This window comes from Rhea pennata, unplaced genomic scaffold, assembly GCF_028389875.1.
Source record: "Rhea pennata isolate bPtePen1 unplaced genomic scaffold, bPtePen1.pri scaffold_23_2, whole genome shotgun sequence".
NCBI lineage: Eukaryota > Metazoa > Chordata > Aves > Rheiformes > Rheidae > Rhea > Rhea pennata.
In genome coordinates, this window is record NW_026907676.1 from 1,214,045 (window position 1) to 1,240,359 (window position 26,315).

Sequence of the window (26,315 nt, forward strand, 5' to 3'; positions counted from 1 at the left end):
GCCCCGGCGCGGCAGCTCCCGGCGCTGCGGCTAAAGGCTCCGGGCGGCCCCGGGCCAGGAGACGCTGCCCCGCGGCAGCAGACGCCTCTCCCGCCCTCCCCACCCGCAGGGCCAGGCCAGCCCCACACCCGCCCCGCCCCTCACCGCCCTCCTCTGGGCCACTGCGCATGCTCCGCCCTGAATGGCCACGCCCCCAACTCTTTGCCACGCCCCTCTTGGTCCCTCCCCTCGGCTCCCCTGCCCCCCCCAACCTGGCCCCTGAACAGTGCACGCGCACTGCTGCCTCCCTCCGCCCCTCCCTGGGGTCCCGCCCCGCGAGGTCACGTCCAATGGGAGCCAATTGGAGGAGTGAGGGGTGGGAGGGTCTGTGGTGCAGGGGGCATCACTTCCGGCTGTGGGGGCGGGGCCTGTGTGTCCCTGGCTGCTGGTGCTGGTGCGTGGGGAAACGCTGCTGCCGGGCGCTGCTGCCGCAGGGCCCCGCTCTGCCCCGGGGCCTGGGTGAGTCTGCGGGAAGGGAGGGGAGGAGAGGGATGGGAGAGAAACCTCTGCGCTGTGCTGGGGGCAGCTGCTGCCCGTGAGAATCCCGGGGACACAGTGGGGGTTTTCAGCCTGCACTGCGGCCTGGCAGGTGCTGAGAAGCCCTGAGCTGTGAGAGCTGCAGCACTAGTGACCGCGTAGGCAGCAGGGCAGGAGGGAGAGGAACAGAGCAGCTGCTTTCTGTGCTGCTTCTGCCCCGGGATGTTCTCCCCTCCTGGAAAGCTGAAACACCCTGGCTGTGTGGGGAGGAAACTTGGTGAAAGCAGATAGGCAGGAGCTGCTGTTGTAGTGTGCGGGGGCAGTGCAGTATTCAGTTTTCTCGATCAACCTGTGAAAATGTGACTTCTTTCTTCAGCTTTCAATTAGAAACAGTCGCAAGGTGTCATGTCCAGGAGTGGGGAGAAAAGAGGGCTGTGAAAAGAGCAGGGCCTGAGCCCTGAAGTAACTATATGTAGCACTCTAGAGCTTTGTTGAAAGCTTCCTCTCTTCCTGCAGTTGCTAAGGAAGAAAGCAACAGGATGGCCGTAAACGGGCACTGTCCTTGCTAGACCAAGGAGAAGGACTTGAACACACCCTTGCGTGGAGAGCATTTTCCTTCCAGTACCTTCGAGCTGGGAAGTTTGGTCCATACCATCCCTATTGGTCCTTTTGGTTACTGGGGAAGGATTGACTTAATTCCAAAGAGTTCCAGACTTGGCAGGTATAAACAAAGAGTTACTGAAAAACCTGCAAGGATAGCAGACCTCATTCTTTTTGTCCGCGAGGGTGTGGTGTAGGTGTTTGCTCTCGCTATAGCCTAATGGTGCTGCCCGCAGCCTACCACAGGCCTCAGCAGGAGCCAGGTGTTAGGCGCAAAGGCTGAGCCAGAGTGAACAGTCCCATCTCTGGTGACAGTGAAAGTACTCCTTTGGGGGGCAGTAGAGGTGTATACAGGGAATGTCTGTGTATGTGCTTGGTGTTCAGAGTCTATGTGGTTTAATGGTACTCCTTTCCAGGTGGAGATAGTCACTCTGCTGACTGGCCTCTAAAATGCAAGTGAGCATTTTGGAGACGTCCAGTTGTAACTCGGTGTGCTGGTCTTTACTTGGAGTGAGCTAACTGTGCTTGGAGGCAAGTATGCTTGGAAATGTTCCTGTTTTCCCTGGCAGGATAACATGCAGCTTGCAGTCTTCCTCCCCAGTAGATCACCAAGGGCTTTACAGAGGAGGTGCTGGTGGCTTCCCCCTTTTCCAATGAGTGAAAGTGACACAGCAAAAGAGAAAGGCTCCTGCCATGCGTTGAGAGAAGACAGTGGGAAAGCATGTGAGCTCTTCTTTCTCTTTTCTCTTTTTTTCTTTTGCTGCTCAGAAAGAATAGTGCTGGAAGCTGATGTGATGTTTTCCCTTTTCCATTTGTGCAATGGAGGTTGTAGCCAGACTGAGCACTGCAAAAAGGGCACCTCCTAACCCTGAGGTGGATTCATCAGCACTGGAGGTGATGGCATTGAAACAACTCGTTGCTGTCTTTCTCTGCTTCTCTCAGGCATTACAGACCAGCAGAAAATGCTTGTGACAAGGGCAAACCAGTGAAGCAAGCCAGTGCAGTGGTAAGCTAGTGTTCCTTATCATTTCGTTTTTAGGGAATGATGATTGAGTGTATTCAGCCATTGCACTCTTTGTATGTTGTAAAGAATGCTCTGCTGCCTTATTTTTTCCCCAGGGGAGAGGAGAGCATCCTTCTGCAAATGACACTTTCCCAGAGGTTGCCTGTTGTCACTTATTTTGTTTCCGTGCCATTCTGAGCACAGAAACAGTAGTACACAGTGAGGTAGTTTGAAAGCAACCATCCCAAAGAAGGACATTGGGAGTTTGGAAAGGGAGGAATATGCTGGTTGGTTGGGTGCTTTTGTGTGCAAAAGTATCCTTCTCGCTGTTTTATGCATGAGGAAGACTCTTTGCAGTGTCTGCTAGTCAGACGGTCTGTCCTTGTTTGCTAGCACTTGGCTTTCAGAAGGCTAGGAAAACAAGGGCCTGCAGAGGCATGCTACAGCCTGAGGAAAAAGGGATATTTTTTCTTTATTTTTTTTTTTTTTGTTGTTGTTTTTTGTGAACCCAGCCCTATTGCAGATCCAGGTATTTTATCCTAACAGGCCCAGGGGTTGTTTGCCTTCCTTAAGCACACTTGGATGCCAACAGCCGTGTTGCAGCCAGTCTAATGCACACCGTGGTGTCTTTATTGCCTGACTCCAGTGTTGTTGTCTGTTCCCCTTTGGCTGTCAGCTCAGCTCCCTTTGGAGCTCACCTGCCTCCAGTTCTTCCAGACTCCTGTCTTTGGTGCCTTGGTCTGGAGAACGCCTGCTGTGGTTGTCTGAAACCTCAGTGTTGGGAGGGCTACAGCGTCATGCGGCACAAGAGGCCTTTGCTGTTCTCGTGTTCATTCCTGAGCTGCTTTCTTGTGTAGCCCTCCTGTTTTCAGTGCTAGTGCTAGTCCTCCTATGCTAGTCTTCCTGTGCTAGTCCTCCTGTTTTCTGTCAGCTTCCTCTCTTTCCCCTGTTACTGCTGAAGTGAAAACAGCCTGAAACAACTGTGCCCTTCCAAGCGAGGAGTGTGAAACAAAGAACCCGGCTGCTGTTGCTACCTGAGCAGCAAGCTGAGGAAGCCTGTGATCCTCTGCTCTGAAACACTGTGACAGTTTCCAAGGTCTAACTTGACCGGCTTTTTGGTGGGCCTTTTTTCAGGCGACTGCTCCATCCCGGTTCGTGCGCCCGGTTCATGTACCTGTCTCAATTTCTCAGAGTGACACAGTCTCTCACACGCTCTCAGTGTCACAGTCCGAGAGAACTTTTATTATCCCTGTCTCATTATAACTTACAAATTGATAAGTAAGGCCATACTAGAGGTATCCTCTAATCAGAGAGGACCTATCTTCTTCCTTAGAAAAACTGAAGGAACAGTGAGAAGTTGGCATATACACTTCATGCTCCTTTTTTTTCCACTCTAAAACTTACCCAAGTGATGGCTGGGGTTGAAAGAGGCAAGAAGACTGCCTGATGCCTTCCATCGCATAGGCACAAGCAGCTTTGAATTTGTTGTGGTTTGCTCCTCAGTTACTAAGTTGTCTTATTCCTTATATACAGAAGAACGCTGTGTGCTTGGGCAGTGGGGTTAGCCTAGAGGCTAAAGGGGCACTGCTTAGCTTCCTGTGCCTGTCGCTGTGACTCAGGTTTGGGTCCCTATTTGCCTGTTTTTCCTTGACATCTCATCCCCTCCCGAAGAATCTCCTGGGTCCTGGAGTTCAGTCACCTGCTCCAGGCAAATCTATCGCAGAATCGATTTTATAGATAGACTTAAGTTCCCTTGTGAGATATTTCCTTGATTGAGAGCCACATGCAGAATTTCCTTTTCAGGAATTTGAAGTCTTTTCAAATCCAAGTGGCATTTCCCGATGGCAACTTTATGGGTATTGCTCCTTGTGGCAGCATTGCTTGTGAGGGTAACTGATTCTCTCTCCATAAAGCAACTTCTCCTGTACGGAACAATCCTGTTTCCTCTGTCTTAGTTTGGCTATGTCAAACTGAATTCTCTGAGTGTGCTTCCGTGTGATTGGCACTTCACTTCTGGGGCATTTGCATAGCCTGCCTTTGTTGCTTTTTGTTGCAATCTCAGTTCCTTTTTTTTCCAAGGAAACCAGAATTACTCACAGTATGTCATATGCTATCCCTCAAGTGCCATTAGGAATACTTCTGTATCTGCTGGGAAACTATTCCTTTCTTCGTGAATCTACTTGTAGATTATTAATCTGTAACTAGCTGATACGCTCAGCTTTGTACCTGCATAAGAACTCGCAGCAACCTCCACATTTCCTGAATCCTGCTTTAGAGCAGAAATTCTTGTCGCAGCACGGCAGCCTGAGAGGTGCAGAGAAGCCCTGAGCTGTGAGAGCTCCATCACTAGTGAAACCTAAGGCAGCAGGTGAAGAGTGAAAAGAAGAGAGAAGCCGCTTTCTTTGCCTCTTCTACTGCTTGATGTTCCCTTCTAATGGAAAGCTGAAACACTCTGGGTGGGTGGTGAAACTGGTGGGGAAAGCAGAGAGGCATGAGCTGCTGCTCTACTGAATGGTGGAGGTGCAGGGGTAAGGAGTCAGTTTGTATTTGCTGCCAGGGATAAGATTTTTTTAAACAAACATTTTTTTTCCCTGCTGTAATCTGGACGGTAGCTCAAAAGATGTCTGTCATGACAGAGAAGCAAAACAAATCTCCACAAGATTGTGCCGTCCTGTGGGTGTGTGTGTGGGGGGAGGGATTTGGGGGCTCTTGGAGCAAGCTATCTTTCTGTACAAAAGTCTGGAAAACATTGATGCAAGCCCCCAGAGAAGAGAAATTTTCTGGGCACTCAGAGCAACACAGGCAGGACCCAGCGATGTCGAGGGAAACCCATCCCAGCCATACCAAACCAACCACTCTCTCCAGAGGACATTCCTAACCCTTGGGCTGGGAGTAGGAGAGGAGACGGGGGAACAGTCATCCCAGACTTGCCTCCGTCAGGCCCTCAGCTCCACAACGTGTCATAGCTTCAGGTGAGTTCTCTCAGGCAACACTTCCAATGCCTCTGGTGCATGGAGAAGGCTGGCTAGGCACACAGGAGACAAGGGAGAGAAAGGGCAGAGCAGAGATGCCAGCAGGTAGAGTTGGGCTCCCTGCGTCACAGATGACTAGAGGCTGACTAAGGAAACTAACTCCTGTAGGGACTTGGAAAGGCACATCTCCGACACTATTTAAGGGGGGTGGAGTCTCCCTCCTGCAAGACCTGCCCCAGCACTCTGCAGAGACTAGGAAGAGCAGGAAGGTTGGCTGTCGGGACGCTCGCAAGCTTTAGCAGCTGCAGAGCTGGGAGGTGCCCTTACAAACTTCTGAATGCAGGCCCTGAGGCATTGCAGTGCCTCGTAGGCTCTGCACCAGAGCCCAGAGAGCAGCACTGCAGTATGAGGGATGTCCTGAGAAGCCTTGAATCCTCAAATGTGGGAGATCCAGGGTGCCAGAGCTGTACAGATCGTGGGAGGGCAAGGGTGCCAGTGTGGATCCAGGGTGCCTGGGCTGCACAGATCCCTGGAGGAGCCAGGGGGCTGGTGTGGGGAAGGGCAGGGGGCTGAGGAGCGTACCCAGGGGAGAAGCAGAGCCCCAAAGTGACACTGAAAAGCCCAAGGACCATCTGAAGCCCAGAGATGAGACCTGGCTTTTCTCAGGCTCACACAGAAGGAAAGGTGGACTAAGTTCATGGGAAATGGGAAAACTTCCTCCAATTGGCTACGTGGCCTGGCCCATGGCTTTGGAATCTGGCAGGGACGAGTCTCCTAGGCAAAGCCCTCTAGATGTTGTGTATTTGCTCTCTTCTGGCATATCATCTCTATCTTAAGCACCACAGACCGAGAAACCTTGCTGAAGGCTTCTCAAATCAAAGAGCCTGCTTTGGTGCCTAAAGGAGGAAGGTTACGTCCTGTCCCTTATTCTCCTATACCCTACTTCAAATAAAAGAGTGATCCACAGTTTGGAGGCTCACCTAAGCATCTCAGCCTGTGGCCACCCTTTGTGCTTTTTCATCCCACTGGACTTTGATCCTGTAAAAATGCCAAACCCCAATCCAACCCCCAAACCCCAGATTCCTGCACAGAATCCTGTTGCCTCGTGCAGCAGCCAGGGAGTGCAGGAGCACAGCAGTGACCTCTCCAGGTCCCCACTTCAGATGTTTCCCTGACTTTGACACCACTTGGAGACATTCTTGAAGGATTTATCAGAAAGTTTGGGAAAATAGCTGGGGGAAGGGAAGCCTGCTTTCCAGGAGGGGAGAGGAAATCTCTCTGCTCTCTCCCTGGCGGTGCCATCTCCATGGCACTGACCTGCTGTGCCCCCAGATGACACAAGCTGAGGTCACAGCAGGATGTGCTGCATCACAGGGAGGTCTCCATGGTGTCCTGGGTGAGGGCCCTCAGTTCCCTCCGAGACCTAGGCGCTGCTGGGCACTGCTCGTGCCTTCCCTGCCGCTGCCCTTGTAGTGGCTCCATGGCAAGACTGGAGACAAGAGTTAATGGGGGCTGTGCTGGGATCCATCACTGACACGCAGAGGAACAGGAGCACGATGAAAAGGAGTGTTGGGTGAAGGGAAGAACATCCCTCCTCCTGGGCTGCAGAGGTGAGCCGAGGGCAAAGAGACGAGATGGAGGACTGCTGGATGGACACCATCAGCCAAGACCACAGTTCCTTGTTCCCAAGGCTCCTGCAGCTCTCCACTGAGGGTAAGGGCTTTGGGTACTTCTTCCCGAGATGTTGCACAAAGATTGGTAACTGCAAAAACTGCTGTGAATCCAGGGCTGTGGGGGTGGCTGGACAGGACTGGGGGCTGCCACAAGAGTCATCTCTGAGGGTCCCATCTGTCTTAGTGGACAGCCAGGACTCCTGGGTCATGGGGCAGGAGATGCGCTGAGCCTCAAGGCTTCTGTGGTCCAGCTCCATTGCCTTTTGGGGTCTGTGGGGGGCATGGGAATGCATGGCAGGTTTTCCATGGATCGTGTCCCCCTTTGCGACCTGGCTCTGAGAAGAATTGGGGTCCTGCATCCCAGAGGCTGGGGCAGCCTGCTGCTCTCATGGGGCTCTCAAGAATCTGCTGAAATGTCCATGTACAATAAGGAAACCACCTTTTAATGACCCCAGGTCCTCTGCCTGTTTGAGAGGACCTCTGTTCCTTTCATGCTTGGTACAAGTTGGTACAGCATGTTTTGGGCTCAGAGAAGCCATCTCGAGATGGTCATAGCCTGTGTCCTTGCGCAGATTGGACTCAAAACATCTGCATGCAAAAGAAAGCCTATTTGGGAGAGCACCTTGGAAACAGGTGGAGGCACAGTCCCCACTGCCAAGTCCTGACTGACCCAAGGATTTTTCTCTGAGCTATGGGGTGAAGTGCTGCAGTAAGCCCAAAAGAGCCATCTCCCCCAGTCCCTTCACGACCCCACACCTCCACTCCCTGGCACCAGCAGGCTCAGAGCTGGTCCCCAGCCTCACTGCCCTTTGCCCCCATGGGGCTCCTCAGCCCTCTGGAGCGACCCCTCAGGGTACAGCCCGGCCCCACACAGAGCAGCCCCTGCTTGGCCGTGGCCCAGCCCTGCCAGGTGCAGCGGGAGGGCTGCCAAGCTCTGGGGCTACCCTGGGGAAGGGGCTGGGGCATGAGGGCCGAGAGGACACTGCCCTGCCCTGGCAGCAGCAGCACGTCGCCCGCAGGCTCCGGCACCCCGGCCATTCCCAGGGCCCCAGCGCCGGCACCAGGGCTGGCACCAGCACAGGCCCCAGGGCTGCCCTCCAAGCCCAGCATGGCCCCCAGGGTGCAGGGCAGCGAGGAGCCCCACGGGGCCCCTGCAGCAGAGCGTCCGCCCCCGGGGCCCCACACTGCCTGGGCACCCGGCGCCGGGCTGCCCTGAGGCCGCACCGTGCCCTGCGCTGCCGCCCACAAGATGGCGCCGTCCTGCGGTGGGAGATGAGGGGGCAGAGCTGGCTGCCAGGGCAGGAGGGCGCAGCGTTGCCATGGCATCGCCTGAGTGCGGCCCTCCTATTGGCTGTCCTGAGGAGGAGGGTGGGGATGGATTTGAATGATGGCTGTCTCAGCCAATCATAGTCCAGAGTGGGAAAAGGCCAAGAGAAGAGAGAGGTGCGAGAAGGGAGGGGGCGAAGCAGGCGAGAAGGGAGCGGGAGTGAGAGCGGGTGCGAGTGGGGCTGGTGGGGGCTGCGGGTGCGTTCAAATGCCGGCGGGTGCCCTCTCGCTGCAGCAGGGGCAGCGGTTCTGGCGAGGGGGCTGCTTTCCTGCAGGAGCTCCCGAAGAGGCTGTTGGGGCTGTGACCACGGCCGTCAGCAGGTCTGCGGCGGGGCTGTGTGTTTTTGAGATCATTTCTGCCTGAGCAGCTGATCAGTCAGGATTTGTCTCCTGGCTGAGGAAGTTCTAGTGAGGTAATTTTTGCCTCAGAATCTTCTTGGCCAAAGGCAGAGACCTGGTTGTGCAGGTGACTGTGAGGTCCCGTCTTTCTGAGTCCCTGATAGACCGGTAGCAGGCAGTTAGGCTGGGGTGTTGAGTGTGAGGTCTCTTGTCCAAGTCTCTGCTAGGGCAGCAGTGGTTCGTGGCAGGGGAAGTTACTTTGAGGAAATTTCTGTCCCTGAAGGCCATAGCAGCAGCAGGCATGTGTTGGGGGTTTGCACTTGTGAGGTCCCCTCTCTGTGAGCAGCTGACAGGTCAGGAGAAGCAACATGGCCTGGATGGTGGTGGTGAGGTGACTCCTGGTTTTGTGCCCAGGGTAGGAGTTGACCCCTGCAGAGCTCTGCAGCAATATGGAACTGCAGCTTCTCAGTCAAGCAGAAGTACATGCTCCATACCATCTGTCACAAATTCTGTTCCACTCTATCATCCTGCGTTAGTCCTGCTACGTTTAAAATGCAGATGATGTTCTCTGGTGAATGTGGACATGCAGTTTGACTTTGTACTTCTTGCTGAGTAGAGTCTTGCAGCCCATTCCTGGTCAGCTAGAGTCCAAGTAGAGTTTTGAAGCTGCTAAATGATTCTAGTGCTGATGTGCACAATGATATTAGTAATCTCTGATTCCCAGGGTGTGTGTGTGTGTGCTTTAGAAATTCCCCCTGTTGAAACAGTAAGGAGGCTGTGAGATTTTCCTGCAAGGTCTGAATGCTGTGCCTGTCTTTTAGGTGTCCACCTGCTTTTATGACACATTTGGAAGTGTAACACGTTAGAGGTCTCTGAGTTTCTGTCCGAGTATGCAGTCACTGGAGAAGGAGTGCAAAGGGTGTTGGAGGGAAATGAAGGAATGTCATCCCCCCAAAGTTATGGGCCCCATTTTCAAAGAGATTTCATTTTCATGGAAGCTGAGACACAAGCAAGAGGCAAGAGCTGGCCTGCTCCTCCCTTGTGAGAGCCCCTTGCTCTGTGCTTTCTGGAGGTGGGAAGTGAGCAGGCCCTGGGCTGTGAGTGGATGCTGAGAGGTAGTGCCTGTTGCAAGGCCTTGGAGGAGCAGAAGGGAGTTGAAGGATGTAGAGTTGGGCTTTGTGTGTTGTGGGGCACATAGGGGTGCCCTGCCAGCTGTCATATGTGGTGCAGTGCTGTGTGTGTCGCTGATACAATTGTGGATGTTGGCTGACAACCCTTTTTAGAGGCGAGGGGCGATGAATGCGGTTTGCATCCATGTGCAGGCATGGCCTGTGGTGGGGCTGGGTGGTAGCTGCAATGTCTCGGTGCTCAGCATAGAGGAAGGTAGCTGGAGAGAGTAATACAGTGCAGGAGGAGTGCTGCCAGGTTGGGGAGCTGAGGAGCCCTGTGAAGTAAGCAGGTGTTTGCTCAAAGGACCGAGGCTGCTGTGGTGTCATGGGCCAGAGATGCTGGCAGACTGCTGCCTTCAGTGCGCTGACGTCCAGGCCTTGAGCTTGCTAAGCTCTTGCCAGGATGTGCAGGTAGGATGCTGCCTAAAGGACCTGGAGTGTTTCTCCTTGTTCTGAGAAGCAAACAAAGCCTGCTTTTTCCTTCCTTGCCTCTTGTTTGCTTTTCCTGATGAAATCTTTTATCTGCAGCAGTGTTTGCTGAGAGAGGAGGAGCAGGCGGGGGATGCTTGTTGGGAAGTGGGCAAGGGAATGCCGTAAGCTCTTTGAAGGAGTGAAGGCCTTCTGGCAAGATGGTTGTTGGAGGCAGGAAGGTATGTTCTTGGGAGCTGACTGTCAAGGGGCTGTGTTGGAGCTGTGTGGTGGCCCCAGTGGTTTGGTGCTCAGCCATGGGAGGAGGTGTCTGGACAGAGCAGTGCTGTGCTCCTAGAGCCCAGCCTGCGATCACTGTGTCCTTCTGGGAAACGTGGGTGAAGACTCTTGGTGACCGTGTTCTGACCTTAGAGCATCCTGGTGTGAGCCAGAGATGCTTACAGTTTGGTGATTTCTGTCAGCTGAGGTTCAGGCTTGCAGTTTTTGAAGGTCTTGTGCTTTCCTGAGTCTTTGAGATTTTACCGTTTCCCCTGGAGAAAGCAATCTTCTCACTCCTTCAAGGCTTTCTGTCCTTGGTCAGTGGTGGAGGCAGCATCTGCAAAGCCACTGGTGCCTTTGGAAGGAGTCTGAGAACAGCAGATGCCTTGAGCCTGCAATGGGGAGACATCTGGAGACAGGGATCTAACGGCCTGCTGAAGGCAGGTCCCAGTGGAGCAGGTCTATTTGGGCCTTTCTCAGTAGAGTTTTGATTATCTGCCTGGATGGAGATGTGGGGACGTGCCTGGATCCCTGTGCCACAGTTTGGCCACCCTCCTGGAGAACAAGGGTTCTTAATATGTAAGAAGAATTTGCCATTGTCCAATTTGTGCCTGTGGCCTCTCATGCTCTCAGTGTGCACCTCCAAAAAAATCCATCTCTGTCTTGTCTGTGCCCTCCATAAGCCAGCTGTGCACAGCATGCGTGTCCCTCTTGGCTTTGTCTTGTCTAGGCTTAAGAATCCCAGCTCTCTCAGCCTCTACCTGTATGCCCCATGCTCCAGGCCTTGACTGTCTTGGTGTCCCTGTGCTGGACCCCCTGCTGTGTGTTTGTGCCTTTGCAGAACTGGGGTGTCCAGAGGGGACCCGATATACAGACATGGTCTCACCTGTGCCAAAAAGAAGAGTAGAAGCTTTCTGTGGCCCCACAGGCTGTGCTCTCACAAATACAGCTCAGCGCAGAGGGGAGACATTTGCCACCGACTGTTGCGACTGTGGAAGGCCAGCAGAGCTGACAGTAACATGCTGATTTTCTCTTTCTTTCTAGGTTACTCCAGTCCCGTATGTTGCTGGTGTAGTCCTAGAACTGCTGAGGATGGAGGCAGGATGCCAGGGTGTGTGCCTGTACCTGTCAACATCTTTGCCACCATTGTGATCTGTCTGTGAAAGCAGCTGCAAGACGTGAGGTGCTAAATGAGGTGAGGCTACTACGAGTGGATGTGAAGGCTTCTGTAAGTGTGCCTGGCTTCCATGGGTGACTTGGGGTGTAGGTTCACGTCCGCTGTGCTGCAACTTCTGCATCGCACAAATGCTGTTAGTGCCAGCTTGCTCTGCAAATGCTACTGTGTTCCCTCCTTTTCCAAGAAGGTTGTGGTGCCACATATTTGTCTGAGTGTCCCAAAGCCACTGTAGCTTGAAATTGAGGATGTCTCACAGTTGTTGGGTTCCTGTCTCTGTGAGGGGTGAAGATGTGCCCAGGGTCAGGTTGTGAATGCAGCTGTGGAGCTCAGAGTGCTGCTGTAAAGCCCATGCAGCCAGACAGGTGGCATTTCAGCAGACCGCCAGGCTGGGGCTGTCTGCTTGCTTGGGCCTCATTTCAAAGCCTCTGCACACTTTTTCCCTTCACAGGGACTTCTTGTCCAAGTAACTAAAGGAAAGGAAGCGAGGTTACTTTGGTCTCAGGAGGCCTCAATCTCAGGAGGCCTTAAGGACTCTCAAATGTTTCTACGTTATATCTGTAGCGTTGTATTATTATAGAAAAACCCCATCCCTGCCCTGAGTAGGTGGAGGTTCCTGAGGGTGTGGGGGTGGAAAGTAGCAGCCTGCTCTGCCTGAAGAAAGCAGAATCCTCCCCTCTGAAAGCAGCAGCATTGCCAGCTTTGTGCTTGATCTTGTGCTGATCATTTGCACATGCCCTGTGAGCCTAGAGTGCCTTGGCCACCTTGTGATGTTAGCACAAGAGCTTCCCTGTGTGCCTGTGTTTTGGAGGGACGGGAAGGCAGTGAGCAGAGCAGTGCCTGGGGAGTGTGAGTGGCCAGTGTCCTGCAGACCCATCTTCTTGCTGGCTCTTGGTTGCATGTAGCAGACGAGGCAGCTGTGTGGGGCAGAGACAGTGTGTTTGTAGACTAGCTGGCACAGCAGAGGTCTGGTATGAGGTTGATGGCTGTTGCAGTGCTGAGTTGCTCTGTCAGTGTCAGACAGCCTTTCCACTGCAGCTGCTCCCTGGGCTTATCTGTCTACGTAGGCCCTGGAAATGGAAGTGTCATCCTGCTGTCATTTTGTAGATGCTTGTGGTGGTTGCATTTCCCCACTTGCAGCAAAGAGTTACGCGGCAGGCACAAACATGGAGCTGGGCTCAGTGAGGCACTTGACTGGGCTCAGTTTGTAGGAAGGAAAAATCTCAGAGGCTGCCACTTGAAGGTTTCTCTTTGGCATCATTTCTGGTGGAAGAGCAGAAGAGAAAAAGGGCACAAATCTCCCTGGGAAAGCTAACATCACCCCCCAGCGAGTGCTGCATTCATCCTGTGCAGCCTTAGACCCTTGTGATGCAGATGTCTGCCTGTGGATGACTCTCTTTGTGCTCCATTTACCATCATTGCAGAGAAGCAGCAGCTGCCAAAGTGTCGTTCCCCTACTCCACAAGCCCACAGCTGAAGACACAAGGTGCACTAGGCCTTGTCCGCCTTGAGATCCACAGGGCTCTCTAGAGGCTCCAAAACTTGCTGGGAGACAGACCCCCTGGAGAGTTTACGCCACTGCCTGCCAGACTGAGGTGAGGCTGCCCATCCTGCAAGCACAAGTGGTGTGCCAAGGAGCTGAGAGTTTTACGCTTCTCAGGTCCCCTTTGGAAATGGAACTTCAATTAAATTCATTCACCAAAGCTAGGGAGCTAAGTTGTTTGATTCTGCTGGCACTTCCACCAGTAAGCTGGCCACTTTCAGAGGTAAATTGGGTCGAGCCAACAGTGGTACATGCATCAAACTGGAAACGGAGGCTGTCATCTGCCCCCCTCTCTTTTCTGCATACCACTTACTCTTTTGAACTCTGATGGCCCTGAAGACCAAGAATCCATTATCCTACTGAGACGCTAAAGGTACATACTGCCACTCCCCTATTCCCTTCTATGGTAAATGGGAACAATATTCCAGCAAGTAGTTCAGCCACAGCGTCTTGGGCCTGGTCTCCTAGTGCCGTCTGTTTCCACCACCCTAAAGGCAAAGAGATGAGCTCCTCTGAGCCAGGCTGTGGGGCACTGCATGACGATGTGGGGAGAGTGCCTGGTCCCCAAAGCTGTGCAACATCACAAATGGATGTACCCCCTCCCAACGTAGTCATGCCCAAATCCTTGTGTGGGAAAGTTAGGGCTCTGCAAAGTACCTGCCCATGAAACTTGTGGTGTGGAATGCGCAGGAATGTCGCTGGCAGTGGGAAATATGGACTCATTCTGCAGGGTCTCTCCAGCCGCATCCTATCAGCCCATGGCCTTTTGTTCACGCACCTCAAGAGCACCTTGGACTTCACCGTGCGCGAGGTGGGTGATGCAATGCAGGCTGGGAGAAGAACCGGACAGGTCAGCGTTCGCTCACATGGGACACGCTTCATCGTCCCCAGCGTAAAGCACGTGTGAGTCATAGAAGGGAGACAGAAGCGCTGAGGAGCCACGCAGATGGCATGGAAAGATGGTGCTGGGCAGGAGACAGGAAAGCAAACAGTTGGAATTGTCCACCCGCGACCTGAAGCCAGGCACGCCATCGCGAAGCCCTCATCCCCCAGCAGCTTACTCTGCTTTCCCCAGGCCGCCCTTCCTACAGCCCAGCTGCCAACGCTCCTGTCTGCACCTGATCTGGCACCAGCCTCTCTCCTGCCCAGTGCTCTCAGCAACCTGCCTGCTCTCCATCATAACAGCACAAGGGCTCATGCTGGAAGCTTCCCCCCAGCCTTGTGCTGAGGTGATACCGGGAGCATGGGGGTGGGGAAGTGCCTGTGAGAAAGATGAGCAGGGGTCAGGCAGCGTGATCTGCTCTTGCAGATCTGCAGGGTGGCCCTTGGAGGAGACATCAGAGACACCATGCATTTCCTCACCTCATTGCAGGGGCCCTGGGGAGAGAGTGCCAGAGCCTGCATTGCTCAGCCCTGCCAACTCCCACAGCCAAAGCCATACTCACCAGGGCTGCAGCCCAGTTCGCAGGAGCCATTGGACGTGCTGAGGTGACGCACCTCCCGGAGGTGATCTTGCTGCTGCTTAAAAGAAGCTTCCAAGTGGGGTTGTCAAGTTGTCATGTCCTGGTGCTGCTAGCTCTGCCTCCAAGCAGAGGAGAGCGAGGCAACTGAAGGCAATCTTCTTGTGTCCTGAGCTCTGGCAGCTCTCCAGCAGCTCCCATGCCACATGGCTTAAGGGAGTTGAAATGAACAAGAGCAAGAGCACTGCTGAAGAGAGCCAGTGCCAGCTTCTTACCTGGAAGGTAGCTCCCGCTCCAACACCGTGGCTTGCACTGCACAGCAACAACACAAAGGGGAAGAATTAAAACACACAAGGAGATAAAATCCCATGGGCAGGTGGGGTGAGAGTGAAAGGAGCAAAACGTGGAGGCAACCTAAACCCAAACCCCAATCCAAACCATTCCTACCCGAAGCAGCTCAGTGCACATAATTCTCCCACCAAACTTACCTGCCTCTGTCCAGCTTCCAATGGCTGTGCAGAGCTCCTACAAACAAGGCACCAGCAGGAACACCAGACAGAGCAGGGAAGGACAGGAGTCAGGGTGTCGTTCCTTTGCCTGCTGAGGGAGAGCAGAGGGTGACAGGAGGCAAGTGAGTCACGCTGAGGAACCTCTTAGAAGTCAGCTCCGGTATGGAGGAGGGAGATGTTGGGGACATCGCACAGCTGTGGGACTTTGCTTCCAGACAGGACCTGCTCTGTCAGTGTTCAGCTGCTCTCTTGACACAGCCTTTTACTGCTCTCTGCCATCGATCCTCACGTGTCCGTCTGGGGCTCCTGGACAGCACAGCAGTGGTCTGTGTCCATTGAAAACACAAATCCTGCAGTAGGAGAGCCCATGTTGCAGGGCCCAGATGCTGTATCTGGAGTGGTGTTGGCGTTCATCTCTTAGACTAGTATAAAGGGCACAGACAATGAGAAAACTGTCTCGCTGGGACTCCTCAGGGTCTCCCTGAATCCCCAGCATGGGGATGTTCTGACACCTTCCCTCTGCTCAGCATTTGTCATGGCACCCAGCTGCATTGCGCTGGTCTTTCTATAAACCTGGTGCTGCAGTGTCCTGCCAAAGGTACTTTTAGACAGCCAGCTCCTCGACTAACAGCTATGGGGACAGACAGAGGTGGTCATGTGTGCGGGCTCTGCACCTGCCAGTGCCTAGCCCAGCTCGTGCTCCAAGGTTTCCCCAGGAGCCCTTCATGCCCTTCTTCAGCTCATTGAGAAGGACCTTAACGAGTCTTTGCCCCTAGCATTGCAGTTCCCCCTCCACCAAGGATGACGCTACTCACCAACTGACTATCAGAGCTCGTTGTGCTGAAGACAGCCCTCAGAGTGCAGCCCTCCAGCCCCCTTTCCACTTACTTTGGTGTTCTTTTGTAGTCCTCATCTCCCCAGGCTTCTTCGACTGCTCTCATCTCTGCTTGCTGACCATCTGCTGGGCAGTCCCACTCTCCCTCCTACTGCTGAGGCCATGCGTGCCTCTTGCTGGGCTGGACACAGGCCTCAGAGCTGCTTGCCTTCCTCTTGGTGGGCAGCTGGGTCCTCCCGGGTGAGCGCTGCCTGTCCCTGCCATCAGCAAAGGGGACGTGGCTGCAGCCCTGCACAGCGCAAGCATCCGTGTCCTCCATGTGCCCCTGCTGGAGCTCTCTCTCCTCCCTGGAGGCAGCAGGGCAGCAGCTGGGATGGCTCCAGCTAGTTTGGTTTGGCATGGCAGAGACTAGCGAGCTGCCCGCCCTGGCTTTGCTGTGGCTGCAGCTGGGTGTGTGGAGTGGCTGCTCTTTCTGCCTCGTGTCACCTTCCTCTGCTGGGGCTGAGTGCTCCGAGTCTGAGGAGAGCACAATGCATTCAGGGCTTCTCTCTGCCGAGGGCTTCCAATATCCCACAAGGACACAGCTGTCTGACGAGGAGTCACTGTCCTGGGGGTTGGCAGGAGCCGGCAACTGTCTCTGGGCTTCTCCTCCTGCTTGAGCTGCCCTGTTGTCAGAGTTTGTCTGTAGATCTTGGTGAGATTGTGTGGCTGTGGCAATGTCACGGGGGCCTGCATACGAGGTGACAGGAAGCGTTGTATAGCCAGGGCTGCCAGCTGGGGATGGACTCTGGGCTGGCCCTGGAGTCGTGGCTGTACCCGCAGCAGCTGCTGGGCTTAATGATGCTGAGGGGCCTCCTTCGTGCTGGCTGTGAGAGTGGCAATCATATATGGCCTGCTGGTTGTAGGTCTCCATGCTGCATGAGCACTGGGCAAAGCTGATGAGCTTGTGGACGAAATGCCTGGTGCGACTCAGCAGCAGCAGCTCTAAGTCGTCAGCAAAGGCCTGACTGTCCAGGTCATACCTCATGAGGTTTGTCAGGACGATGAGCTCCGTGATGGTGATCAGTGACTGGTGGACTCCAAAGAGGACTCTCAGTTCGCGCTGGAGCCAGGGCAGCAACCTCTGAATGCTGTCCGGATTGCGGGAGAAGAACTCTGCGGAGATGTCTTGGGGGTGGCCGCCATGGGGAACCCTTTGCACATGCATCCCTGTGCGGTACAGAGTGCGGCGGAAGTTCAGCATCTCCTCCTCTGTCGCTGGCACATGTCTCTGAGGTCTGCTCTCAGCACTGGCCTGCCTGTGCGGTGACAGCCCCTGGCTTGGCTCCCGCAGCCCTCCGGCGCTCTGCCTCTGCCTGCTATGGCTTGGAGGCCCCTCCAGGCTGCTGCTGTCCGTGGCAGAGGATGGCATCTGAGGAGCAGGGGACTGCTGCTGCGGGTGAACTGCAGGGCGACGGTGCCTCCTGGTGGCAGGGCGCCGAGGAGCTCTCTGTCGCGGCCGCCTGGCACCAGAACTATCTTTGGGAGGCCTCACAACATACTCCTGGTAGTCATCTTTTGCCAGCACTGTGTGCAGAATAGACTGGAAAACCTGCTTGCAGAGGGGGCATTCGGCCTTTGTTTTCGACCAGCGGAGCACACAACCAAAGCAGAACTTGTGGAAGCAGGGTTTCACGTAGGCAACGTCGTCTAAGGTGTCCAGACAGATGGGACATGTAGCATCTGGAGCTGCTGGTGTTGGTGTGGTGTGCTGCAGAGGGCTGGGGAGAGCTGAGGATGAGGAACTACCATCCATGGCAGGTACCTCAGCTGCTGCTGCTGTGCTCTGCTGAAGAAAGAGAGGCCAAGATGATTCCCTTTGTCAGGAAGACTGTGAGGGTGAAGTGGGGGCTGGACTATGGTGCAGGCGGGGGTGCAGAAGAACCATTGGCACACACCGAAACTCAGAGGAGGCACCTTTGGGGCTGAGACAAAAGAATGTGGGCGCTGGTGGGCTAATAACCTGGAAGGCCTGGGTGCCCTCAAAAAGGGAGGTGTTGTGGGTCAAGCTCCTGCCAACTAAGGAAGAGAGCAAGGAAAGGCACTGAAAAATGTTCAGGCTCAGGAACTGCCTAGGATGTGCAGAAGCTCTCTGCCTCCTTCCTCAGAAAGAGGAGAGGCCCGTTTGCACCAATACCACTTTCATCAGCCGAACACGGGAGGCTGTGGGCACAGGCATTCAGTCATGCCTCAGAGCAACTCTTCCTTGATGAACTGGGAGCAGCCAGGTACCTGGGGAACCAACATACTGTGCCTGGGGACGACGGGCGGCCTTGCCATTCTTGGGTACCCAGCCTCAGCGCAGCCCTTTCCGCTTCTCCTCTTCAAAAGCATTGCTGTGCTGCTTGGGACTCAGCACTTCCCCAAAGCCCACTCTCCATCACCCCTTCCTTGCCTAGCCTAGCCTGCGGGACATTGCCAGGTGCAGCTCAGAGCTGCCAGTGGACACTGAGGAAGAGGCAGCAAGGTGCCTGAGTGTTTCCAGAGACCCCTGCAGCCTCTTGGTGCCCACAGAGCACTGGCCATAGATGCACAGCCTTGCTGTCAGTTCAGTGAGCCCAGTGGGAGTATGGGAAAGACAGAAGGCACCTTTGGAATTGAGCACCCTGGGCTGCTGCTAGCCCCAAAACATCCCAGCCCCCCGTGAGAGTGGCATGCGTGAGCGGAGCTCCTGCTGTGTCTTGCACACAGGCTCATCAGCAGCCTGGGGGTGAGCTAAGCTGGGCAGGACTCTGCCCCTGGGGAGCTGCACAGAGAGCAGAGCAGCCCCAGAAGCTCAGAGGTGCCATCACAAGGGTGCCCTGAGCTGCACAGAGAGGACGCCCTGACCACAGGACCAGTGTTCCTTTGGGAGAGGACATGGTGCCAGGGCTTGGACACCTTTGGCAAGCCTTCCTGGATCTTTGCGCTTTTCCACAGCTTTCAGGGTTTTTCCTGAGCTGTCTGGTTGAAGGTTCAGGCCCAGACACGTGAGTTCTCTGTCAGGGAGCAATGTTACTTCTTTGGGCAGAGAGAGGGCCCCTCAGCGCTGCCATCCAGCCAAAGGCAGCAGAATTCAGCAACACCCCGTGTCCCTGGCAGCTCTGGACCCTGCTCTTTTCAAGGCAGGGTGGAGAGGTGATGAGCTGGAGGAGAGGACGGGGGCCTCTCCTGACCCTGCAGCTTCCCCAAGCTGACAGTGTCTTCACAGTGGGCAGGGCGGGGGCTTTGGTGGCAGGCGGCAGTGTGATGGCCTCTCTCAGCACGATAAGAGCAAGCCCCGTCGCTCCGCGTGTCCCGTCAGTTGTGGGCTGCTCAGTGAGAGTGGATGGCACCCACCTCCATGGGCTTCTCTGCTGGGGGCAGTGCGCGTGGGGAACGCAGGTGCGTCTCAGCTCCTCCAAGGGTTCAGGTGCGCTCTGTGCACGGTGCTGTCAGGCTGGAGGGCCCTGTGTGTATGTGCGTGTGGCTGTGAAGGGAACAGGCTGCAGTTAGGGGAAAATCCGACCTGTGGCTTGGTACCTCAAACCGTGTAAATAAGGCCGCAACCGATCCGGAATTCAGAGAGTCGTCACAGGTAACATGAGGAGAGGCAGAAATACGGGATGAATCTGTGGAATTGCCCAGCATTTCTGAAGGAGGAAGGGAAGCATTCGCCAGACAGAGCTGCCTGTGGAGGGGGCAGGGGTGGGGATGGGGGTGTCAGGTAATGTATAGCTGAGGCGTGAAAGTGGGGCGGGATACGCAGAACTACCGAGAACAATCTAAGGGCAAGCAGACATGCTTCCTGCAGAGCAGAGGGAGGTGGCGAGGACCTGCCCTTGATCTCAGTGAGTTCTGGGTGATTCTGCTTTTTAAAGGAAGATTTACCTGTTGGCTCTCTCTTAATACACTGCCTGTATACCTCTGAAGACCAGGAAGCTTTCTAGCTTGCTGCGTGGCGTCCTCTCTGCCTGGGAGAACTCAGGCTTGTTCCGAGATTTGAACATCAACAACCTCAGGGTCACGGAACCACGGAACGGCAGAGGGTGGGGGTCAGCTAGAGCAGGTTGCTTGGGGTCGCATTCAGTCAGGTTTTCAGTATCTCCAACAGCAGAGACCCCACAACTTCTCTGGGTGACCTGGGCAGTTTTTGACCACCCCCTCTGAGTGAAAAACCTGTCCCTTGTGTTTCAAGAGAATTTCCTAGATGCCAGTTTGTGCCCATTGCCTCTTGTCCTGTCACTGGGCCCCAGGGAGAAGAGTCGGCCTCCATCCGCTGTTCTTCCAATGTGTTGGAACACATTGATCAGATTCCCCCCGAGACTTCTTTTCTCCACGCTGACCACTCCCAGCTCTCTCAGCCTCTGCACATATGATGCTGCAGTCCCGTAATCATCTTCATGGCCCTCTGCTGGACTTGCTGCAGTATGGCCATGTCTCTCCTGTACTGGGGAGGGCAGAACTGCACACAGTAGTCCAGGTGTGGCCTCACTGGGCCTGAGGAGAGGAGAAGAATCACGTGGAGGTGACTGCACACCTAATGCAGCCCAGGATGCTGGTGGGCAGGTGCTGGTGCCTGTAGTCGCCATGCAGTCCTGGAGGTTCAAGATGCTGAGGGTAGTGGGGAAGGACAGTATCAAATGGACAGATGTGGCCTTTGAGAGAGCAGACTTCACCTCCTTGAGGCAGCTGGTAGTGGCATGTCATGGGAGGCAGCTCTGACGGGGGAAGGAGAGCAGGGAAGCTGGCAAGCCTTTAAAAGCAGCTGCCTCCAAGTGCCAGAAGAGTGCAGCCCCATGCTCAGGAGAACGGGCACAGCAGGAGACCACTGCTGCTAAACAGCGAATTCCTGATGCAGTTAGAAGGCAAAAAGGCAGCACGTGGGAGATAGGAGCAGGGAGAAGGGACAAGGCTACAGAGGAAGAGTTTAGAAGCATTGTCCAGGCACGTGGGCATGGCCTTAGGAAAGAGAAAGCTCATCTGGAGCTGAGCCTTGCGAGGTGTATCAAGGGCAATAAGAAAATCTTCTGTCACTGCATGAGTAGTAGGAGAAAGAGAGCAGAGGCAGGTAAAGGTGAGGTCCTCGGTGCCTTCTTTGCCTTGGTCTTCAACAACAACATCCGCCCCCCAAGCTCCTATGCTTAGTGGAGGGGGGTTGTGGGGGAGATGAACTACAGGCAGCGTGCAAGTGTCAAGGGAGGGATTCCTTGCCAGAGCTCTGCCCACAGAAGTGCGTGGGGCCCTCACAGATTGTGTTTTATGGGAGCTGAACATTTTAGCCTAGGTCCTTGCAAGGCTTCACTCTCTCACCTTTGAAAGGGTCTCTGTGTGCCCAGGATGCGCAGGCTGCTGCGCAGGGAGCGCTGGGCCCAGGTAGGGTGGACAGACAGCACAGAGACAGCAGCACCGCTGGCCTGGCTGGCAGCACCACTGGTGCTGGTGCTGGGGCTGGTGCTGGAGCCAATATAGGCCCCTGCAGCGCGCAGGTGGTGGGAAGGTAGTGTGGAGGTGCAGGGCAGGAGGGGACATGGGGCCCACGGGGCCTTTTTGGGAGCTGGTGCGGCAGCAGACATCCTGAAGAGGCTGGAAGAGGAAAGCAGGGCTAAGCCCAGCACTGGCTTTGCCTGCAAACCTGCTGCTGCCCCGAGCTATGCCATAGACGGGAGCGGCTGTCGCTGGCTCTGCTGCAGCCCTCCAGCAGCCTCTGGCAGTGCCTCGGGGCTTACAGATGTGCCTGTGGATGCTGCACATGTGGCTGCTCAGCTGGATGAGGTTTGGGAGCCTCTGCAGGACCCCAGGCGTAAGGAGTCAGGTTTTATTTGCTGCCAGGGACAAGATTTTTTTAAACATTTTTTTTCGTGCTGTAATCTGGATGGTAGCTCAAAAGATGTCTACCATGACATAGAAGCAAAACCAATCTCCTCTCTGATTGCAGATGCGCCTGTAGGTGAAGCTTTCCCAGCCTTTCGTCTGGACAAGGTTTTGGCCTCTCTGCAGAACGCTACAGGCAAGTAGTTAATACTTTTTTCCCTGAATGAAGCAGCTTGTGATGTTACGTAATTTCTCTTTGCACTCCAGTGATCACTTTTGTGACTCCAAAGCCATATATCTGAATACATAAGTGAAGGAAATCTCTTCTCCAGTTGCAGATGTGGCTGGAGGGAGGCTTCTGCAGATTCTCAGCTAGCTGAGGTTTTGGAGAGAGGTCTGAATCGCACAGGTGAGGTGTGGCTATTCAATACTGGCACGAATCGTCTTTTCTCTTGTAATATCTGTCTGCCCTCCAGATGAATCGAGGTTACCCAGCAAACATCTTTGGTATGAAGCCCAGAGGAAGAGTCAGGGGTAGTTAGGACTCAGGCTTTGCCTGCCCGGTGGGCTCTTGTACAAGGCAAGTGTAAAGGGTCTGTTTTGTGTGCTGGGGCAAAATGCTGCCTCTCCAGCTGTGGCTTCTTTGGTGTCCCATTAGAGACCTCCTTGTCAGGGACATTGCACCAAGGGCCAGGCTGTTGGTATAGCTGATCTTTGAGGGATGTAAAATCCTGCATCAATGCAGGATTTGGGGAGGTGCCAGTTCCAGTTGAAAGGGCGCCTGCTCTGCTCTGCAACTTTGAGAATCTAGACCCACATGTACATCCTGTGGAGTGACATGATCCACTCGCCTTCCCTGCAGTTTGTATCATATTGGAAAAATCACACTGGTACCTTCTCATTTGTATTTGGTTGTAGATGTGCCTGTAGACACTTGTGACCCTGCCTCTCAGGTGGCTCCTGACTTCAAAGCCTGGGAGGGATCCTGTGGGTTAATGGTCTCTGTGCATTTCCGTGCACAAAGAATCCTTTCTGTTTTTGTGTTGTATTCTTTGAAATGTAACTTACTACTTTCTCTGAAGATCCTTGGAGAGAAACTTCCCAGATAAAGCATCTGAATATTCTGCGGGATTTTCAGAAGCTGTGAGGAAAATAGTACAGGGGGAATTTCTGATAAGCTCCCTGGCATGATGGGACTTGCTCCTCAGAAGGATTTTGTCCCCAGCTGAAATGTCTGCCCCTTTTTCCTGTCCTCTGTGATGTGAATCCTTCAATGTCCTCTTACAGTTGCCCTCCCCCCAAATGCCAAAAAGTGGCATGTGAGCAGGAAGAGCACAGGCAAGTTTCTCATCATCCAGTCTGTCTGGTTTTGCTGTCTGCACCAGTTTCTTGGAAGATGTTGTGCACATCTTGGAAGATGTTTTGGGAAGGAGGCAGTCACAGAGTGCTTGTCTCCGATAGAGGAGCCAAGCGTATAGAAGGAAGAGGGATGCCAGGTAATTGCTGTCCCTTGTCACCTGGTGTAATACCTCTAACTGCTTGTGTGTCTCTGGGCTCCTTCCTTAGGAGATAGGAAGACCGGCCAGCAGTGGCTTTTTGGAGAGGCCTTTCATCTCTGGTATGTGGCAATTACTGCTGTTTGTGATTTACTGGGGCAGATGTTGTTGCAGTCTGCATAACTGCAAGGGGACCCTCATGTGCAGTGAGACAGGAGGAGGAGACCCTGTGCAAGACTCTTGGTGTGTTTGGTGCTTTTAATTCTGAAGGCGAGGTGTGTCGCTTTGGTCTCATCCAATCGAACCTCGGAAAGCACCATGTGAATTCTAGTTCTCTCCTGAGTCTTGTAGAGCAGCCTGCTCTTGTCAGAAAGGTAGTGTGCACATTTTGGAAGATTCTGTGAGTGCAGCAATGGTGCTGCTTGTAGGAGGAATGTGGCAGTGAAAGCTCCCTTGATGCTCACATACATCTTCAGGGGAGCCTCTGAGACCTAAAGGGCGTTTTTCTGTTGGCCAAGGCTAGAGGACCAGCTTGTAGGTGTAACGATTATTTCTGGGCTTCCCACACTTAGCTGCATGCCTTTGGTGCTGTGAGGGGATGCAAAAGTCCCCAGAGAGCAGTGCTGAAACCCAGATGCATTCAAGTGTTCCCTGGAAGAGCTGTGAGAGGAGGAAGGTGAGGTGATGCCTGTGTGTTAGGGAAGCCAGAGCACACAGTGACTGCTGGGCTGGGAAGTGCAGCTGGTACTGTTCCAGCTGCAACTGTGCCTCTCTGCAGCCAGGGCCCCCAATGTCCCTGAGCAAGAGAACAGGAGCACAAGAGAGCCTGCCTCTGTGAGCTGGGCTTAGGGTGCTGAGCTGGGAGTGCCTTCCTTGGCAGGGAGCTGGGAGTTCCCGCTGTTCCTCGTGGAACCTAGAAAACGTTGCAGCTGCAGGGTTTTCTCTCAGGCAGAGATGTTAACTCCTCAGCTTGCCTGGGAAATCTGGAGGCACCATTAGGTGAGGAGTAATGCAGAGTCTACCACTCTAATGCGCAGAATGATAGTATTTCTCCTCCAGGTGGGGTAAGAAGAAGAAAGCGGAGGCTTCAGCTCATAAAGATCTACACACACACATTGTAATAACTTCTGAAGTCATCTCCGGTGTGGTAGTGGCGAGGGTAGTCTTGGTGGTAGTAGTCCCTTTGCTGCTGAAGAAGAGAGAAGGGTAAATTGGGTTATTTTCCCCATGTATTGGTGGGATGGCTGCTCTTAAGAATTCAGAGCTCTAGTGCTGTGGAATGCAAAGTGAGCTGTCAACAGTCCTGTTGAGATTTCTGCTCTCAAATTTTCTTAATTGGCCTCGTGATTCATACCAACGTGATTCATACGGTGTGCTGAAGCTTGCTTTTATTCTATCAGGGAACCAGTTAGGCCTGTCACCAACACTGCCCGTAAAAGGGAAGAGGGCAGAGCAAATTCAGGCCGAGGAAGGCAGGAGGCTGACATATTGCTGTGGAAAATATGGACTTGAAGAATAGCTTCAGTCCACTGCTAGTGAATTAGGACCCCCTGTGTTCTAAAGGTGATATCTCATATTTTTTGCCTCAGCCTAGAGGCTGGAGCAGCTCCGATCCTAGTGATGACTCTTTCTCAGGTACATGCATGTCATTGGATTCTGCAGAAAAAGAGTCTCTGTTGACAGCAGCTGAACCAAGTCACTCCAAGCCTGTGTATCTTTGTATAAATGCATACTGTGTTTTTTCAAGGGGCCACAGCTGATGCTGCAATGCCCTTAGCAGCCTGGAGACACCCTGAAGGCACCTAGACCACTGGTTGGGCGGTTCCAGTTATGAGCCCGTGGGGATGTTTTCCAGAGGTCTGTATCACAATGTGGATTTCCACAGGCACCTCTCCTTGTTAGGGATGTCCCTTCAAAGGGCTCAGGTTTCTGCTAGGGTGTTTCTTATAAAGCATGACATTGTTTAAACCAGGAGAGACTCTTGTTCCCAAGCCAGTGGCAGCTGCTGAAGACTTGAGGTGAAGTGCTGGAGGCCATGAAGGGATGGATCTCTTTGGACCCAGCCTCCCTGAGGTGTCCTCTTTAGGGCTGCCATTAAGGTTTCCTTTTTGGAATGGTTAAAACTGCGGAATCCGTGGCTGTGATTAATTTCCCAAAGATTTCTTGGAGCTGGTGCTTGGAATGAGAGGTGTAAAAGGGAAAGAAAAAGCAGGCTGTGTTGTGGAAGAGAAAGAGCACGGAGAGATCTGCCTGGGACCCCTAATGAATGTTCCTCTGCATCAGCTCCTTCCTGCTGAAAGGGCCCAAGGCACAGCAGAATCGCAGTGACTCCCCTGGGATGCAGCAGGTAGGATGAAACCTGACTGTAAAACCTTGGCTTCACAGGAGCCTCAGATCAGAGACTGGTACTCAGTTTTGCTCTACAAATGTACTGGGTATTTCTACATCTCCTGAACTTTTTGTTCTCTGTGCCAGCTCACGGCACAAATGTGTGCATCCCCCCCAGGTTCCCCTGGCCGCGGTCAGCCCAGCTGCAGCACCTGGCAGCTCCTGTCTCTGCACAGGGGAAGAGCCCTGCTGCTGCAACCCCTCAGCAGCTCTTGCTGCTGCTGAACCCTGCTGTTCCAGCAGGAGCTCAGCTACATCTGTGACACTGGACATCCTGCTCCGTCTCCAGTCTCAGCTTCTCTCCAGCCAACAAGTCAGGCCAAGGATCGAGCATAGACTGGAGGAAGAGCACTGCCCACTCGGCTGAGGTTGTGCTCCGGGCAGATAAAGGTCTAACGCTGCCACAGGGGTCTCTGGCAGAGCTGTCTGCACAGCAGGCAGAGCTCTGAAGCACTCCCACGTTCCCACACAGTCACAGGAGCAGGGACTGAACTGGGCTCCTTGGCTGCCCCACAGTACTGCACCCTCCCTTCTCCCCATTCAGGAGGGAAATGTGCAGACATGATCACTCAGCGTGGATACATGCTGGTCCCTCATCTGTCCTTTGTATCAGGGAGGGGGATGGCACAGCTCAGCTCAGCTCCAGCAAGATGTGCATGCATCCTCCGTGCTGCTCTTCAGCTTCTCTGGCCATCCCATATGGTCCAGAAAGGATGTCCCATAGCAACATGCATGTCCCAGGCACCATCAGATCTGCTGACCCAGAGCCAGCTCCCAAGGGATGTACCCTCCAGAGATGTTTGGCTTTTGTTGT